Source organism: Rhinolophus sinicus, chromosome 18, assembly GCF_057876585.1.
Source record: "Rhinolophus sinicus isolate RSI-liver-muscle chromosome 18, RSI-T2T, whole genome shotgun sequence".
In the NCBI taxonomy this organism is placed as follows: Eukaryota; Metazoa; Chordata; class Mammalia; order Chiroptera; family Rhinolophidae; genus Rhinolophus; species Rhinolophus sinicus.
The window spans coordinates 102,331,815-102,349,995 of NC_142518.1; the positions used below are offsets into that span (position 1 = coordinate 102,331,815).

The 18,181-nt window shown below is 37.5% G+C and overlaps 1 protein-coding gene across 2 annotated transcripts in view; it reads left to right on the plus strand.

Annotated features, from left to right (window-relative positions):
- LOC141569587 (endogenous retrovirus group K member 5 Gag polyprotein-like) overlaps positions 1-18,181 on the plus strand; it is a 579,116-nt gene that overhangs the window by 94,539 nt on the left and 466,396 nt on the right. For both annotated transcript variants that reach the window (XM_088794787.1, XM_088794785.1), the window contains exon 2: positions 1,955-2,029. The gene's annotated coding sequence lies outside the window, so the exon portion shown is untranslated. The remainder of the gene's footprint in view (positions 1-1,954; positions 2,030-18,181) is intronic.

Here is an 18,181-nt window from a genome sequence, read left to right on the forward strand (position 1 = left end):
GGTCTGGAAGGACAACACCCAGGGTTCTCTGAAAGCATCAAAGGGATGTGGGTCCTACGGAAAGTGCCTCGAATTCATCAGAAAGCCTGCTCACAAGCCACTGGGGATGTGTCAGCTGTGCATCCTCCCAACAGGCCCTGGGCACCCTCAGTGCTCTGCATACTTCACCCACACACACCTCCACACTGGCTGGCTCGCAATGCATGTGCTCTAGTTCGAGTGCAAGTTTTTGCAGATGGCTAGGGAGCATGCACAGAAAGCTGTCCAGACTGCAGGGTTTGATGTAAAGCACACAAACATGAGCAGTCAGCACCACTCTAGGGAAGGCAAACTGGAGGCTGGCAGGACTGGGCCTGCCACTGCAGCATGAAGAAAGGCATACAATCTCAAGAGTCCCCACAAGAGGTAACAAGAAGTGTGGAACGGGTATATCCATGGGAAAGGCCTAACAAAGTGTCAGAATCCCTAGCAGGCTGGCAGAAGGCATTTCTCTCCCAAAACTAGTCAATAAAGATTGTTTCCTTAATTTCTATTTCCAATAGTTTGTTGTTAGTGTGTATAGAGATGCAACTGACTATTGTATATTGATTTTGAACCCTTCAGCTTTACTTCATTCGTTTATTAGTTCTGACAGTTTTGGGGTGAGTCCTTGGGGTTTTCTCTATATAAGACCACGCCATCTGTAAACAGAGACAGTTGAAATTTTTCCTTTCTGATTTGGGTGTTTTTTTCTTTCTTTTCTTGCCTAACTTCTCTGATAAGGATTTCCAGTGCTATGTTGTATTGAAGTGGTAAGAGTGGGCATCTTGTACCTCATCTTAGAAGAAAAGCCTTCAGCTTTTCACTCTCGCATATGATGTTAACTGTAGGCTAGTCAGATATGGCTTCTGTTATGCTGAGATAAAATCCTTCTACAACTAATTTGCTGAGATTTTTTATCATGAAAGGATGTTGAATTTTACCAAATGCAATTTCTGTATCTATTGAGATGATCCTATGATTTTTATTCTTTCTCTTTATGGGGTGTATCACATTTATTGATTTGCGTCTGTTGAGCAATTGTTGCATCCCAGGGATAAATCCAACTTGACCATGGTTTATGATCATTTTAATGTACTGTTGAACTCTATTGGCTAGTATTTTGTTGTGGCTTTTCAGATCTGTGTTCATCAGGGATATAAGCCTGTAACTGTCTTTTCTTATAGTGTCTGTATCTGGATTTTGCATGATTTCAGTCTTCTTAAATTTGCTAAGACTTCTTTTGTGACCTATCATAGTATCCGTCCTGGAGAATGTTCCATGTGCTCTTGACAAGAATGTATATTCTGCTCCTGTTTGATGGAATGTTCTATATATATGTCTGTTAGCTTCATTTGGTCTAATGTATGGTTCAAGTCCAGTGTTTCCCTGTTGATTTTCTGTTTGGTTGCTCTATCCATTGTTGAACATGGGGAATTAAGTCCCCTACTGTTATCGTATTATTTCTCCCTTCAGATTTCTTAGTATTTACATTAAAGTCGGCATCTTCCCACAGTCTTTCTCCATTTCCCTCAACCATTCCTCAGATGATACGGTTTAATTCTTCTTACATAACATCATGATCACATTCTTTAGGATACTCTCCAATTTGCAGATACTCCCAGATAAATGTATTGAGTATTACAGAATTTACATAAGGCAACAAAACGATTGGCAGGTTTCTATCCCCTAAAATGGCAGACATTTTGGTTTATGGAGATATCTCTATTTGAATGTAAACTTATATTGAAATAAAATTTCTGACATTTCCTTTAAACATACAATCTTTTTAGTCAGTTTTTATATGTAGGGCGTTATCACCTTAGTAACTAGAGCAACACATTTTAAAATTATAGGCCAACTAGAGATACTAGTAAAGTAAGATTTTTCCCCCCAGAGATCCGGAAATGAAATAGTATGTTTTATAACTTTTCAGGACAAGAAAGGTGATATTCCTTCAAGGGCAATGCACGAAGCAAGATTCATGAAAAAAAATCAAGAAACAGCCAAGGTTTGTACCTCATTTTTTCCTCAGCACTTATTCTTTAGAGTGATAGGAGAACTGTACCCTTGAAAGGATGGTGCTTAATGGTTTTGCAGAAGCTACCTTCTCCTGGCTAGCTACTATAATGTTAGACTGTGTCTTCTTGGGATCTAAAATTTATTGTAGCATTTCATTGATTTATAGTTACTGTGACTATAAATTATGGATTTTCTGGAAAGTTCTCATTTGAAAGGTTCTGTAATATTGCCAAGTCATGATTTGCAGCATTGGGCTCTAGAACCTGTAATGAATTGTATGTTACATTTGAATTTTGTGGCAGAATTTCTTCAAGGTTATAGAGAATGAACATCTATTAACTAGGTGATGAATATCTGTTAACTAGGTAATGTATTTGCAACCTCTAGACTGTTTAGCAATTCCTTCCATGTAACATTATCTTCCTTTTATGAAAACCTAGTCTTGACAGTGATGTTGGGGGAAAAAATACCTAATTTGGAATGGACAGTTTACTGCCTAATGTCTTACTAGAAAGTGGTTCTATTCCTGTTGTTATCTGTTCTGACTTGCCACTGTGAAAATAATGTTTAATCCAAATTATAGAGACTTGGAATAAATGAAGGCCAGAAATCATTAAAAACCTATTGGGTTTAATATAACATTTTATTTTAATGTTCTTTTTGCTTCTTTTTATTTAACCTTTCCAATGACCTGGTGTGTTCAGGTATGGTATAGAATAACCAAGGGAAGTAGGGCACTTAACTGAAGATCACAGGACTCCATCTAAAAAAAGCATTTTCTACTTTTTATAATTTATTAGATTATTAAATGTAATATGTTAGAGTTGCATTTTAATTGCTTTTCAGAAATACATCAGGGACTGATTTTTCTAGTATGTGATAAGGAGCTGTGATGTTCAATACAGTAGTAACTAGCTATTTAACTATTGCATTGAACTGACATGTGGTCGGTTCAAAGGAAGATTTGCTGCATGTAGAAATACACACTGGATTTTTAAGGCTTAGTACCAATAAGATAATGTGCAGTATGTCATTAAATTTTTTATATCAATTATATGTTGAAGTGATAATACTTTAGATATTTTGGGTTAAATCAAATATATTACTAAAGTGAATTTCATTGGTTACTTTTTATGTTTTCATTGTGCCTATTGGAAAATTTTAAGCTACATATTTATCTTACAGTAGATTTCTGTTAGTCAGCACTTGTACAGAGAACAGAGGTTTTTTTAAATGTCTTAAAGGATAAGTTGATAAGAAACTTTAGCTGTTATTATCCCTGTTGGAGAAGATTTCAAGTAGGACTTGGGTTACCCAGAAAAGCTAGTCAACTGCTGGTCCTTCCTGAGGAAAATGACAATGTCAGTGTTCTGTAGTCAGCCCCTCATGTTACATTTTGCTATTTGTGACTTTTTGTTTTTTGACTCATATCAGGTGCTTCATAAATGTGTGTTGAATTGCTAATGACTTACAGTTGTATTTCACTGGCTGGTGAATCAGGAATTTTGAGTTTTGTCTCTAGTTCTGCCACCAGCTAGCTCTGTACCCTCACACAAATCACATCCCTTTTCTTCGTCGCAGTTTTTTTCCTTTGTAAAACTAGAGAATTTAATATGGCGATTAAATAATTTTTAGTTTAGACATGCTGTGATTTTTTTTTTAATTAAAGTTTATTGTGGTGATGATTGTTAGTAAAGTTATATAGATTTCAGGTGTATAATTCTGTAATACTTTATCTGTATCTCACATTGTGTGTTTACCAACCAGAGTCAGTTCTCTTTCCAGCTGTGATTCTATTATGTGACTCCGTATTGCTAGTCCATTAGGCAATTAGAATTCCTATTTCTAAAGTGACACAGAAGTATAAGCAAGATGAGTTTAGTTGCATGTGTCTTTCCCCTGACACTGATTATTCCCTTTTTCTTGAATATGTTAGCACAGTCAGGTTCTAGAATCTGTAAGGAGCCACCCTTCTGTGATCCTTACCTGATAAGAGAACTATTGCCCCTCATCTCTCTCTTCTCTCTCTGCAAAGTTCAACACTTTGATTATTAGCTCTGTTGGAATTTTAACTTTGATTTTGCATTCGGATATGCCTACCGTGTCACAGAAAGGGCTGTTCAACCCAGAGGAGCACCTTAGGACTTTGAGGCTTAGTGATGGCTTACCAGATGAATGGAGAATCTGTCACCACTTGGTACCTTAGCTTATTGCTCCATAGAGTCCAGTTGATAATACTCAATCTGTCCCAATGGCCTCTGTGAGGGAAAGTTCTGCTCTGGCACCTGGACATTCATATAGGAGATAAAGAACTAGGCTGGGTAGTATGTACCAAGAAAGAAAGGGGTCCCTTGAGAAGACCGTTTAACATATCTTGTTCCTTTCCATGCATGGTTCGAGCCTTACTATTTGTATTGGTCCATCCATATTTCTCACAGCCCTGTTCTCCCATCTATTTCCCTTAACAGTGGAGAGGACTAGAAACACTGCTGAGTATTTAGAACTTTTTGAGGAGTGTAAATTGCTTGTTTCTGTATACTGAATAATTCTTTGGCTTTGTCAGACTTAGATCCTTCCACCTAAGAGCTGACAGTCTAATAGATGTCATGTATAGATACAAATAACTACAAAACAAGGAACAATATATGATGAAGTGTCATTAGAGTTCAGAGAAGACAGGCTGGAGGCATTAGGCAAGACTTTAGGGAATATTAATGCTGGCCTTTTAGGAATCAGTAATTAAACATGGGGAGAAGGTGGGAGGATAAGGGAGTAAAGGCAGGAGGAACAATGTAAGAAAGGTAGAATTAAGAGCTAAGATAATGGAATAGGAAATACTCCCATTCAGACTGATCACAGATTAGATGGTTAGTGAAATAGAATTTGTCAGATGATTTTAGAGTTGCAAGGGGTCTCTAATGGGACACACTGCAGATATGAAAGATCGCAAATGTCATGGCAAGAGTTGTGGACATTACCTCCAATTAGTATCATCCTTTAACTCAAAGTTGGCAGGTGTAGTAAATAGAGTGGCTCTCCATTCAGATCCCAATCTCAAGGTTATGCCATCTGCAACAAAGAATCATAAACCATCTAAGAAATCAGCTCTTGCTGTGCTACTCTACTGGATGGTAGAGTCAGAATATCTAATTACAAGATTTCAAATGATCATGAAGCAGGAGCTGCCCATTATATGCTGGATCCTGTCAGACCTCCCGATCCATATGGACAGGCAGACTTAGCAGGAATCCATTGGAAAATTGAACTGATGCATTCAAGAGCAGGACTGAAGAGGCCTAGAGTGCAATAGTAAGCTGCGCAAAGAAGCGGTCTCGATCCCCATGCCATCCTGTGCTATTGCACTGGTACCTCCCCTTTAATTCACAGTCACATGGGAGTTCCTTTATGATGGGCTGACATGAATGGCAAATGATGAGCTTGGTTTACTTGTCACCTAGTGTTATGGGCTAAATTGCATTCCCCCCAAAATTAATAGTTGAATTTGGGGGGATCCTGACCCCCAGTACCTCAGAATGAGACTGTATTTGGAGACAGTCTTTAAAGAGATAATGCAGTTGTACTAAGATCATTAGGTGGGGCCCTAATCCAATATGACCGGTATGCTTGTAAGGAGATTAGGACATAGATACATACAGATGGAAGATCATGTAAAGATGCAGAGAGAAGACACTATAATACAAACCAAGGACAGAAGCCTCAGAAGTTAATCCTGCCAACACCTAGATATTAGACTTCTAGACTTCAGAATAGTGAGGAAATAAATTCTGTGGTTTAAGACATCCAGTCTGTGGTACTTTGTTACGGCAGCCCTTGTAAACAAATACAACCAATATGTGGATAGAGCCAAAAATGGACATTTGCTGTACTGAAATCTACTCATAGATGACCTTGAAAAATAGCTATGAGGAAAATACTCCCTATGGACAGAGTTTTGAGTTATGCATCTGGTCATCATGTTTGTGTGGAAAGGGAAGAGTGCTGAGTTTAAAATACATTAAACTCATGAGAAACGCGAAATGACCTGGCTGGTTGACCAGATGCCTTTAATTTTAGGCTCTACAGATTTAGAAGCTTTGGTTCCCAGAGGGTACACTTCCTACAGGGTACACAGTAAGAGTCCCATTGAGCTTTAAACTGTGGGGACAACTGGTCCCATCAGTCTCCTCATGCTGAGAGAAGCAAAGAAAGGAACCACCATACAGGTTCAAGAAGTAGAAAGTAGTGATTCATGTTGTCTACAGGAAATGGGTTTGCCCAAGATTATGTCCCCTTCCAGTGGGTGAGCCATGGCCAAAAACTGCCTGATACAGGGACATGAAATCCCAGTCCCCTTGCTTCAATTTGGGACAACCCTGACTGGCCAACTCCAGAGTTTCAAGCAGGATTGACTGAGACCTTGGTTGCAACAGTGTTGCATGCCACCTTCTTCTGCCTTAACCTGCCTTCCTTGTTTTCTTACTGCTGTATCTTCTGAGAGCATTTCTCAGTAAACATTCTGTAAAAACTTGCTGCCTGAGACTGTTTTTAAGGAAAACAACCTAAGATAACTGGTGACCTTGTTTGATTTCTGTTTTTAAAACAGACTTTATTTTTTAGAGCAGTTTTAGATGCATAGCAAAACTGAGCAAAAGTGAAAGAGATTTCCCATAAACTCTCTGCCCCCCACATGTGACTTAGTTTCTTATTTCAGTGAGAAAAATAGAAGTGATCAGAAGAGACCTTCCAGCTGCTCTTACCACCAGATCTACTAACCAACATGCGTTTGTACCAATACACTCTTCCTACTCTCCTGGTCAGTGTGCATGAACTATATGGGCATCTATCAAAGATGTTAGATCCCATCCTCCCATCCTCTCACCCGCTCAAGGAATTCCCTCATGCAATCCTCCTCCTGTCTTCCTTTCATAATTATTTTCCCTCTTGATTCCATCATTTCAGTTAACATGCAAATGTACTGTTACCTTTTCCATTTTAAGACAGGAAACATATTCTGACTTTACCATGCCTTTCCTCACCCTTCATTGCTTCCCTCTGAAAAAAACATATACATACTATCTCCACTTGATCTCTTTAGCTCTTGAAACTAGAGTGGTTCAATCAGGATATTATCCCTACTATTCCACTGAAACCACAGTTGTCAGAGCAGCCAATTACTTTTATCTTGCTTAATCCTATGATCGATGTTCAGTTCTCATCTTATTCTACCACTGAGCAGCATTTGAGATCGTTGGTAACTTTTTCAAGCATGTTTTATTCACTTGGCTACCAGAATATGCCACTGTCCTGGTTCCTCCTACCTTCGTGATTATTCCTTCCTATCTCATTGGCTACCCTTGATCCCCATTCTTTCCAGACGTATGGCTTCTAATGCCATCCCTATGCTGATGATTCCTATATTTATATTTGATTCGCAACCTCTTCTATGAAATTCAGGGTTTTCTTTCCAATTTAACTGCTTTATACCACTTAGGGCATCTCTATCTTAGTACATCCAGAACTGATCTTTCAATCTATTATCACAATCATCTTTTTGTACAAACCTCCTCATTCTCCATTTACCTCATTTCAATAAATGAAACACTATTCACGTGGTTGCTTAGGTCAAAACTCCTGAAGTTATGCTTAACTCCTTTATTTCTCTCAGGTATCCATGCAATCCACAAACAAATCCTATTTTTCCCACCTTCAGAATATATTCAGTATTTCAACATTTCTTACCATCTCTACTCTTACCACTGAGTCCAACACAACACCATATTTCAACTGGACTTTTGTAAAAGCATCTTAACTGTTCTCCCTGTTTACATCCTTGCCAATTTATAGTCTGTCTTAAAGAATGACATATCTTACTGCTACTTTTGACTGGTCCTTCTATCAATCATCTAGAGAGGCATATTAAAATCTCTCATTTTAATTGTGAATTTATCTTTTCCTTCCTATCGTATGTTAAATTTTCCTTTGCCTGTTCGGTAGGTATTTTATTACATGCATACAAATTTAAAATTGTCATATCTTCCTGGTGAGTTAAACCTTTTATGATTATGAAGTTCATTCATTCATTTATTTAGCATCTACTTACTATTTATTGAGCATTTACTATGCACCAGGCACTGTTCTAGGTGCAGTGATCAAACAGGAAATAAAGATCTCTGCCCTAATAGAGCTTATATTTAGAGATACTTTATCACTCAAGTGATGCTTTTTACCTTATAGTCTATTTTGTTTTATATAATATAGCTCTAATTCTTTTTATTTTGGTTAGAATTTTTTTGCTATATGTTTTCTTCATCCTTTTGCTTTCATCATTTATGCTTTAGAAGTCTCTCTCTCTTTTTTCATTGAATTTATTGGGGTGACATTGGTTAGTAAAATTACATAGGTTTCAAGTATATAATTCTGTAATACATCATCTATATATCACCTTGTGTGTTCACCACCCAGAGTCAGTTCTCCTTCCATCACCATATATTTGATTCCCCTTTCCCTCTTCTATCCCCGCCCCTGTCCTCTTACCCTCTGGTAAGCACTAAACTGTTAAATCTTGAGATTATCATGCTAAGCAAAATAAGTCAGACAGAAAAAGTCAACCGTATGACTTCACTCACATGTGGGATATAGAACTAAAAGCAACAAAGGAACAAGATGAAGATATCTCTTTAATGAATATGTACTTGGAATTTTTAATCCTGCCTGAAAACATTTTCCTTTTAACTGGATAATTTAGTTCATTTAGGGTCAGCTTTTGGTTGCAAAGTCTCTGTGTCTCACCCCTTTGTCTACATGCATTTCTAAGGCAATTTTCCTTGCTGTCCCAATTTTCCTTGCTGTAGATTAGGGATAAATGCGGAGCAGAGCCAAGTTTACTTCTCATTCCCCTTTACACTGAAGATGTAAATTTATGTGGTGTAAGATTTGTGGAAGTAGGGTCTCCTGTTAGAGCTCCCATCTTGTGAAGGTCCTAGGCATTGCCTTTTGTTCTCCACAGCCTCTGAGAGCATACAAACAAAGCTTCATTTTTACAGGTTTGGCAACAAAAGCAGTTTTCTTGCTTTTGGAAATCCTGTCTTCCTTTGTGTATTGGCTTGATAAATTCTTACTAGCTTTTCAGTTTTCCAGTGTTTTTAAGGAGATTGCTTTTAATTCAGCATTGTTACTTCTTTTTACCATGAGAACGGTCTGGATTCTTAGCCAGACATACTCATGGAAAATGGAATCTTTCAAATGGTCTATTCTCCCCATGCAACCTGCAATGTTACTCTTAAAGCATAAATCTAATTATGTTATTTCCAACATAATCCCCCAATGGCCTTACATCATACTTAGATTGAAATCCAGTGTCCTTACGTGCATTACAATGTCTTAGATGATCTGGCCTCCTCCTGCTTTATCATCATCTAGCATTCTCTGCACTGTTCACCCTTTTGTAGATACACTGCCCCCCTTGCTATTCCTAGAACATGCCAAGCATGCTCTTTCCTCAGGACCTTTGCCCTTTCTATTCCCCAGATATATCCAAATGGTGTTTTTTCTTCATTTCATTCTACGTGTCACTTCCACCAAGAAGTATTTTCTGACCACCCTTTCTAAGATAACATATAGTTTCCACATTTTCATACTCTGCTTTTTTTCCTTCATAGCACTTATCACAGCGTTATATATAGTTTTATTAATTTTGTTTATCTTCTCTCTGTACCTAAAAGAATGTGAGATAATTGATCCCAGGGCTGTTGTTTCCCTGCTATACCGCAAACATTTTAATTTATTTTTAAATTTATTGGGGTGACAATTGTTAGTAAAATTACATAGATTTCAGGTGTGCAATTCTGTATTACATCATCTATAAATCCCATTGTGTATTCACCACCCAGAGTCAGTTCTCCTTCCCGCAAACATTTAAAACAGGGTTTTTCAACGTCAATAGGATTTGTTAACCAACTATTGCCATTTTGAGCCAAATAATTCTTTGTTGTGGGAAGTTTTCCTGTGCATTGTACGATATTTAGCAGTATCCCTGGTCTCTACCTACTACATGCCACTAGCAAACCCCCAGTTGAGATAACCCCAAATGTTCCAAGACTTTACCAAACATCCTGTACGGGACAAAATCAGCCCTGGCTGAGTACCAGTAATGTAGAACAGCTCCTGGGACCATATTTATTCATTAATAAATGAGGAATCATAGTGCTGAATTCCAATTTTGCCCCTTACCGACTGTGTGACTTTGAGTCTGTAAAATAACAATCATAACAGTAATTAGCTTATAGTTTTGCTGGCAGGATTAAAGAAAATAATGCATATATAGTATTTACCAGAGAGTTTGACACATGGTAAATACTCAGAACATGTTTTTATTATCATTATCATTACCGCGTTTCCCCGAAAATCAGACCTAGCTTGCCCATCAGCTCTAATGCGTCTTTTGGAGCAAAAATTAACATAAGCCCTAGTATTATATTATATATTATATTATATAAGACCCAGTCTTATATTAAAATAAGACTAGATCCTATATTCATTTTTGCTCCAAAAGACTCATTAGAGCTGATGGTCCGGCTAGGTCTTATTTTCAGGGAAACATGGTAGTATCCTTTAGATCAAATATCATCTTTTATCAGAAGCCTTCTCTGGTTTATTCCTTACAAAATTACTCATTCTTTCTTCTGAATTCTACTAAAACTTTGTCTTGTACAGGCCATGTCACATTGATTTTAATTCTTTGTTTTAGTGTCTGTTTATTCTAGTGGACTGTAACCACTCTTTCGGAAAAGGAACATTGCCATATTTGTCTTGTTATCTCTTGATCTTATATAGCATTTGGCACAACTTAAAGAAAATATATTAAAACAAGTTTCCTCTCCTTTAGAGTGGAGGAGATTGAAACCCATGAAGATGATGAGACATTGGGGAAAGATCTCATTGATCTTTGTGTAATAGAAGCCTTCTTTCTTGCTCCTGGATAGAGTCAAATTAAGGCTCAACCAAAAGTACCAGAGCAATTAGAGATGGAGCTGACATTAAGGAAAGTCTTCAGGCTCCTCACCTACATCTTGCCTCATCTAAATCCCATTAACCTCCAAAGAGAACAGTAGGATTAGGGAAATGGGCCCTCAAAATCATGGTGTCAACTCCTAGCCATAGGACCAGAAGTCATACACATTATGCAAAATGTTTCTCGCGAGAACATTCAAGGGAAGCTAACCATAGGAAATGATTATTCCCTCTAAACAGGCTAAGAACTTTACACAGAGTTCATATAGAGGCAGGAGAACATGAGAAAAAGAATTAAGATGAAGTATTCACACAGACCTGGGTTTGAAACCTGGCTGTACCTTATACTAGTTGTGTGACCTTAGCTAAGCTACTTAACCCCTCTAAGCTTCAATAACCTCATGTGTGAAGTGGGGGTAATAAGAATACCTAATTCATAAAGCTAGTTTGAGGATTAAAAACCATAGTACTTACAGCAAAAGAAACAGAAAATAATCTAATTTCTGTCAACAAATAAAGAAAATGCAATATATATATATCCCATTATATATTATTAATAATATCCTGTTAATAATAATATGAATGATATTCACATTATATATTCATGTGTGTATATATATATGTGAATATATAATGGGATATACATGAATATATTTTATTATATAATGACATATTATTCAAGCATGAGAAAGAAAGAAATCTTGGCATTTGTGTCAACATGCATGACCCTCGAGGGCATTATGCTAAGTGAAATAAGTCAGACAGAGAAAGACAAATACTGTATGATCTCACATGTATGTGGAATCTTAAAAAGCTAAACTGATAGAAACAGAGTAAAGTGATAGTTACCAGGGGTTGGGGGGGGTGGAATGGAATGGGGAGGTATCGGTCAAAGGGTATAAACTTCCAGTTATAAGATGAATAAGGTCTGGGGACCTAATGTACAGCACGGTGCTTAGAGTTAACAATACTGCATTATATACTTGAAAGTTGCTAAGAGAGTAGATCTTAAATGTTCTCACCACGAAAAAGAAGTGGTAATCATGTGACATGATGAAGATGTTAGCTAAGGCTATGGGGATAATCATTTTGGAATATATGTGCATCAAGTCAACATGTTGAACACTTTAAACTTACACAATGTTACATGTGAATTATATCTCAATAAAGCTGGGGGAAATTAATATTCCTTAAGCTATGGTCTGCCTGGCACACAGCAATGCTTAAAAATGATAGCCTGCTCGTATTGCTGACTTAGTATTTCACGTTGCCTGTGACAACAATTTATTTCATTAGATTCTCTTCTACTTGCTGCCCCCCTTCATGTTTCTGACAGTATCTTCACTCCCAATATATATTAAATGATGCAGAGTCAGGATCTTGTAAACTAGAAGGGAAATTGGATGGCAAATAATTAACTGAATGAGACATTAATACAGTTCTACCCAGATATTCTTTAAAAATTTTCTTTCAAAAAATCCCTAAATTTTCATTACCACAATAAACATAAACTGTAATGAGTAATGTTAGACGTCTTGAGAAGTAGCATTTTAAATACAATAAACTGTGAATTATGATTTTGGTTTGTTTCAAAGGCAGTTTCACATTAAACACCTTTTCCTTTGTTCTTTATTTTCTAGTGGGAAAGAACTGTTTCCCACTAATCAGAGGTGCTAGTATTCCTTTTTCTAAGCCTGCCCTCTCTGTGACTTAGGTAGCATAGAGAAGAAATTACCAAAAGGGAAGAAAAGGTTACAATTCTTTTCTAGTCCCTTAGATGCCATTCTCATCCCACAGTGCAAAGCTATTGACTGCTGTGAAAATTTGTGATTGTGTTTCTTCAATCAAAAGTTTTAAGGGTTTTTGCATTTGCTTTCCTTTCATTTGTTTTATTTAAACACATACTACCTACCGTCCAAAACTATGTACAGCCCATTGCTCCCATTAATGCTGTAAATCAGGTATTCAAAAATGAAATGTATGGAGCAACTAGATCTGACTCGCTCAATTATAGACTATCCTCAAAAACCAGTTTGAAATTAGACTAATAAAATCACAACTTACATATCAATTTATGGTTTCAAAATGCATTTATGTGAGAAATAAATGTTTTAGAAAAATTTAAAGTGAATCTACCAGAACAATTAAACTACAGTTCTCATATGTGTTACAGAAAGTCTACTCTGGGAAATTAAAGTACATTTCTCAGAAATAGCCAATGACATTGATCTTTTTCATGGTTTGAACAGTAGGAACCATGATCATTTTAATGCAGACTGCAATAAAAGTTTGCTAGGTCAGTTGGTTACAGCATGGTACTAATAACACCAAGGTTGCTGGTTCGATCCCCACATGGGCCACTGTGATACAATGCCACACAGGCAATAGATTGGGGGCGGGTGGTTATCACTTTGTGAGGGGTGAAATGTCTAACTATTACATTGTTTTGTACACCTGAAAGTAATTTTAAAAAGTTTGCTAGGCATGTGGATGTTGCAATAAATAGAATAATGTGACATTATGGGTAGGGGGCAAAAAAGGTACCATATGCACAGGTATGCACACTGGATACAAATGTTTGTTAAAAGTATGTTGATTATATACATAATAGTGGTTATATCCTATGAAATGTTAATATTAACGAGATATTAAACCAAGTGAAGTAGAATTTTATCTATAATGTATCTTTGAAATGTTTTCCAAGGGTTGTAGTGGGGACAGCAAATAGCAAAGACAATTAAGTTCATGGACTCATCCTAGAAAAAGTGCTACATACCTGATTGCTGAATATCACTATGGTCACCTTCGAAGTACTCCCCTTGGGAAGCTATGCACTGATGCCAGCGCCTAGTCCACCCTTCAAAGCAATTTTGGAACTCTTTTTCTGGAATGGCCATCAGAACTGTTGTTGCATTGCCCTGGATGTCCTGAATGTCATCAAAATGTCTTCCTTTCCATATTTCTTTTATCTTCGGGTAAAGAAAGAAGTCATTGGGGGCCAGATCAGGTGAGTAGGGAGGGTGTTCCAATACAGTTATTTGTTTACTGGCTAAAAACTCCCTCACAGGCAGTGCCATGTGAGCTGGTGCATTGTCGTGATGCAAGAGCCATGAATTGTTGGTGAAAAGTGCTGGTTGTCTTTTTCACACAGCCTTTCCAGCACTTCCAAATAGCAAAGTTGGTTCACTGTTTGTCCAGTTGGTACAAATTCATAATGAATAATCCCTCTGATATCAAAAAAGGTTAGCAACATCGTTGCAACAGGTTCACAAACTTAATTGTCAGAGCTCATATATGGTGTGATTCAATTTTAAAAAGCAATTTCAGAACTTCCATTTCTGCCTGTGAAGGAAAACCAGTCCAGAACTTTCCCTCCAAATGCAAACAATTAGAAAACAAACATTTGAAACAGTCTTTCTTTGGAAATCAGGCCAAGGGGCAGTGTGGGACTATGATCACAGGAGAAGGGAAACAAATGAGGTGAACTCTACAATCCCTCCAACTCCATACCAGGAGGTCAAATTTGAGCTTTGGCACAGGAAGGCGGAACCCAAGTAAATCACTGTTGTTTCACTAAATTGAAGAGTAGAAATTTGAATTCAGGTAGGTTGAAATAATTGGAATTTACATAGCAGAATAATGGAGAGAAGGGAGCTATGCAGAAAAAGAGCTCCAGAAAATTTCATGGGAGTATTTTGAATCTTTGACTACTAATCACCTGATTTGTAGGATGTATTCCATGAGACCAGAGAAAGAATGACTGCTTGTGAGGCATCAATTAAGAGTTTTCTAGAAGTCACTGTCACTGCCCTCCAAGAAGAAGTTGGGTTTATTACTGATTGCACTGATGGAGAATGAACACCAGGGTATCTCAGTAAGAGAGTGCTAGAAAGAACCTGTTGTAGATATTTGGCCTTTGGTTTGGCTTTAGATCGAATGCTGTCAGAAAACAGGGGCAATTCTATGACTGGGTATCACAATAAATCTTATTCAGAAGGAGAACAGACTAGAGCAAGTATAAAGCTATCATTGGAAAAATAAGTTGTCACTCATATTAAAGGGGACATGTGTATTTTTTGGAGGTTGCACAGTGATCTTCCTTGTGTCTGTGCTCAGAGAAATTATAAAATGGCTTGTTTTAGCTCACTTTATCATGGTCTGAAATTGGCATTTTATGGCTTAGCTATGAGTGCCAGGCCAACTTCTAACAGCACTAAGGCGTAGTTATGTGTCAGACCAGTTCCCAGATGTCAAGAATTGTTTTTTAAATTTCCCACACATAGGGTTCAAACATCTTCAAAATCCTACCAGTGAAATTGGAAAGATGCCACTTAACACTGCAAGCAATCAGTAGACACCAGAAGGCTCTGTACTGGAACTTAACAAAGCAAATAGATGATGGACGGTGGGATCTCAGTTTCTAACTATCGGAACAGGAGGTTGTAGACTGGCAAGGCAGAAGGCTAGTATGATACATGTTGTAATGGATTAGAGTTGAAGACATCAGTATAAACTCATATTTAGCTTAATGTAGATACAGATGGCTATATATAGAAATACTTATAGATATGGGTATATACCCACCTGAGTATACATACATATACTTTCTCACTTTATCAGCTGGGGAGGCCTAAAACTGATGATACCCCAGTAGCAAACAACACACCTAGACTCAGATCTTGGTTTCTGATATCATTCTCCAATGAAAGAAACCAGGGTTCCTTTGAAAAAATGGATGATTATGGTACTGGGGCAGGAAATACCCAGTGTGAGCCAGTAACATCTTGTAATGCCAGAAAGTAAAGAAATGTCCAGAGCAAAAGATGGGGGCATTACAAGAGAACACAAAAACCAAAAGAAAGAGCCCCTAACGACCAAAGCTGGAACAATATGGACATCAAAATGAATAGTGTTGAATTGTAATGCAAATTATGCAATAAATATCTAGGAGTCCATAGTGATACAAACACATTTTTTAGTAAATGAATAAATGGGAAAGAGAGACAAATCTATACAGAAAAATTCCAAATAATTTATGTTGATACTCCTTCCTCTAAGAGATGCAGCTTCATTCCCCTCTCCTTTGAGTATTGGCTGCATTTAATGATTTGCTCTGAAACAATAGTGTATGGAAAGGAAGGGGTAATTTTATTGTGGAGAAACCTGGCATGCATTACTTTGACTAGGTGAGTAAGGCTAGTATCATGTGATATCACGTAGCCCAGATATGATGTGATGAGAAAAGCAGTTCACCTCTGTGGTATTCTTCCCTAAAACTCATAGCCTCTGTCTAATAAGAATAACACCAGACAAATCCCAAATGAAGGACATTCTACAAAATACCTACTGGTACTCCTCACAACTGCCAAAGTCATCAAAAGCAAGGAAAGTCTGAATAACAGCTAAGAGGAGGCTAAGGAGACATGATGACTAAATGTCATATGGTGTCTTGTATGAGATCCTGGAGCAAAAAAGGGCATTAGGTGAACACTGAATAAAGTATGGACTTTAGTGAATAATAATATATCAATATGGGCTCATTTGTTGTGATATATACACCATACTGATACTGTGCTAAGATCTGGCTGTCTGCCACTTGAAAAAGTTAAAAATCGAAAGACAAGGTTGGTGGGAATAAAAGCAGGTTTATTCAGAATGCCGGCATTCTGGGAGGATGGTGGACTCTTGTCCAAAGGCCATCTCCCCGTTCCTAGACCAGTCAGAAGGTTTTAAAGGAACACAAGAAGAACAAAGGAAGGGGGAGTTGGTCAGGCAGGTCCAGGGCTAACATGGCTTCCTGGGGTCTGGTCTGTTTTAGGATAATGTTATCTCCTGACTCGGGATGCAGCCTGGGGCTTTATGTGTCACCAGTGAAAACCAGAAGGATACTAGTGTAAGATGTGAACAACAGGGAAAACTGAGTGGGATTTTCTTATATTTGAATGTGCTGTACTGTCTTCACTTCTCTATAGTGAATCTAAAACTATCCTAAAAATGTTTATTAAAAAATTTTACAGAGCACTAGTAACAATTATAATAATGTTACATGGTCTAATATATGTATATTAGGAGTCCAAGAAAGAGAAAGGAGAAAGGTGGAAACAAAAAATTATTTCAGGATAAATCTTTGTAAATTTGTAAAGATTTGTAAATTTGTAAGCTTTGTAAAAAGCTACCAATTTGTAGTACCAAAGAGTTCAGTTAGACAAAACATATTACATGTAGATGAATAAAAAAAATTAGACTTCTTGTCAGAAATCACGAAAACCAGAAGACACTTTGACAATATTTACAAAGTGCTAAAACAAACAAAGCTGTCAACCTAGATGTCTACATCCAGTGAAAATATATTTTGGAGATAAGTGCATACAGAAAATTTCAGAAACAGACAAACAAACAAACAAGCAGATAATTTTTCACAAGCAGTCCTGAAGTATAAGAAATGATACAGGACTGTTCATGTAAGAAGCGTCCAAACCTGTAGAGAATTTTTATGAGTTTATTTGAGCCAAACTGACAATTGGCTGGGGAGCAAAATCTCAACGCATTGAGAAAAAGCTCAGGAGAATGGCAGTTTTGCAGCTTATTTTATACATTAAAATCAAAGGAGGAGACAGAACAGAGGAGGGTTACATGAAATCCATGGGTGGCAGATTAAGGTACCCGGAGAAAGCAAAGCAGAGAAATCTCTGGGATAGGATAAAAAGTAAAATGGAGAGAAACGTACCATGTTTCCCCAAAAATAAGACCCAACCGGAAAATAAGCCTTAGCATGATTTTTCAAGATAACATCTCCTGAACCTAAGCCCTAATGCGTCCTTTGGAGCAAACCTTAATATAAGACCCGGTCTTATTTTGGGGGAAACATGGTACTTTTTTACACTGGTGAGTACAGGATAGTTAATAATTACCATTACAGCACATAGAGATGGTATTCGGGGAACCAGGTAACAATGAGGGGTTCTGTGGTCTGCTCTGGTGGATTGTGCTCTGAGGGGTCTGGAAAAAGGGGATGACTCTGACATTCCAAGGGTATCTAAGATGCAAAAAGACAATAGACAGGCTCACTTAAGGTAAAGATTAACCTTTGTCAAGGAAACTACAGGCCTAGGACGTGACTACTCACCGTGAC